This window comes from Carcharhinus amblyrhynchos, chromosome 13, assembly GCF_965287045.1.
Source record: "Carcharhinus amblyrhynchos chromosome 13, sCarAmb.v2.hapA, whole genome shotgun sequence".
Taxonomy (NCBI): domain Eukaryota; kingdom Metazoa; phylum Chordata; class Chondrichthyes; order Carcharhiniformes; family Carcharhinidae; genus Carcharhinus; species Carcharhinus amblyrhynchos.
Genome location: NC_137336.1, coordinates 75,254,000 through 75,255,909, shown reverse-complemented (window position 1 = coordinate 75,255,909; position 1,910 = coordinate 75,254,000). Strand labels below are relative to the sequence as shown.

The window sequence follows — 1,910 nt, the reverse complement described above, 5'->3', positions numbered from 1 at the left end:
ACAGTCACCCACGACAGCAACTAAATCCAGGTCCTCACGCGGGGAGACTGCTGTGCTATTAACTGTACCACCACACGGCCCTGTCTGTCGCCTCAGCAACTGTATTATTTCACCGTGAGACATGATACCCAGGCCGAATGGTCCCTTGTTTCTGGGCCCGATGACCTCATAACCTTAGTTAAAAGGACACGTGTTCTAAGTCCTGCATGTTCATAGGAAGGAAGGGGAGGAGGGTTGTGTTGGCTGGAGTTCGGTGGACGTCTGCAAATAATCCTATCCTGGGTGTGATTGAAGACTCTCTATTGTTTTGAAATTGAAGAGGAACAGGGACAGACCTGAGCTTTTTTTCCGCTCACCGCCCGGTTTGGGAAAATGGTCAACGTACCAAAGACCCGAAGGACATATTGCAAAAAAAAATCGGAGGCACCAGTCCCACAAGGTTACCCAGTACAAGAAGGGGAAGGATTCCTAATACACACAGGGTAAGAGATGTTATGACAGAAAGCAGAGAGGTTATGGTGGACTGACAAAACCTAAATTTGGGGAAAAGGCTCAGACCACAAAGAAGATTGTGCTGAGATTGGAGTGTGTGGAGCCCAACTGTGGGTCAGAGAGAATGCTGGCCATGAAGAGATGCAAGCACTTTGAGCTGGGAGGAGATAAGCAGAGGAAGAGCCAAGTCATCCAGTTCTAAGCTGCATTCTTTGTTTGTTGGAGAACCAATTCACAATAAAACATCTCAAAAGTTAAAAAAAAACACACAGGGAGAGGCCCGGAAAGGAAATGTCGTTTGTCCGGTCAAGCCTGTGCCGACAAATGATACTTTTCTAAACTAATGATTTTGTTTTGCATCTACGCAGCCTGTATCTCTGTATTCCCTGCTTATTCATGTATCTATCTGTCAAGATGATTTTTTGTAACCATTGCTATTACATCTGCTTCTGACATCCCCTCCGTCAGCGAAATACAGGTACTTACCACCCTCTCTGTGAAGAAAAATCTTGCCTCTCACATCTCGTTTAAACTTTCCCCGTTATGACATTAAAATATGTCCTGCAGCAATTGGCATTTATACCCTGAGATAAAAAGACTCTGGCAAGACATTCTGCCGACTGGTCTCATAATTGTGTAAAAATCTATCAGGTCGATCCTCAGCTTTTACCAAAAATAATCTAGTGGTTGGTGAGTAAAGTTGAACATTTTGAGATTGGAGCATCAGATGTGTTGCATGTGGTGGAGTTGAGGTTTGAAGGAAGGAATGAGTGAAATGCTAGATTCCTTTCTGGAGGGCAAGGGATGAAGACAGTATTCTGGGAAATGCAGCATAACGGCATCATCTTTTCAAACTATAGTGCGGGGAGTCAACTTCTGAGGTTGAGAAATCAATGTCAGATGCTCAGACGTTGCATCATCCAAACAAACACACAGGTTAAGGGAACATTATTCAAAGGCTGTATAGAAGCAGACTAAGAGGAAGTTCGGTCAATGTCCATTTGGAATTCTGGTTTATAGTAAGTATTCATCCGTGTCTATTCGCTGATATTCGGTGGGTAGAGAACTGGCTTGCAAAGAGGAGTCAGAGAGGAGTTGTGGAGGGGTCTTTTTCTAGCTGGAGGTCTGTCACTAGTGGGGTGCCGCAGGGCTCGGTACTGGGACCCCTTCTCTTTGTAGTGTATATAAATAATTTGGAAGAGGGAGTAGGTGGTGTGATCAGCAAATTTGCTGATGACACCAAGATGGCTGGATTGGCGGGCAGTGAGGAGCAGTGTCTGGCAATACAGCAGGATATTGATAGGCTGGTTGATTGGGCAGATACGTGGCAAATGGAGTTTAATCCGGATAAATGTGAGGCGATGCATTTTGGCCGGAATAATGTAGGGGGAAGTTATATGAAAAAGGGTAAGCCTGTA

The 1,910-nt window shown here is 44.9% G+C and overlaps 1 pseudogene; it reads left to right on the top strand.

The window, feature by feature from the left end:
* The first annotated feature begins 372 nt into the window (after window positions 1-372).
* On the top strand, window positions 373-694 carry LOC145351592 (large ribosomal subunit protein eL42-like; annotated as a pseudogene).
* Window positions 695-1,910: the final 1,216 nt, after the last annotated feature.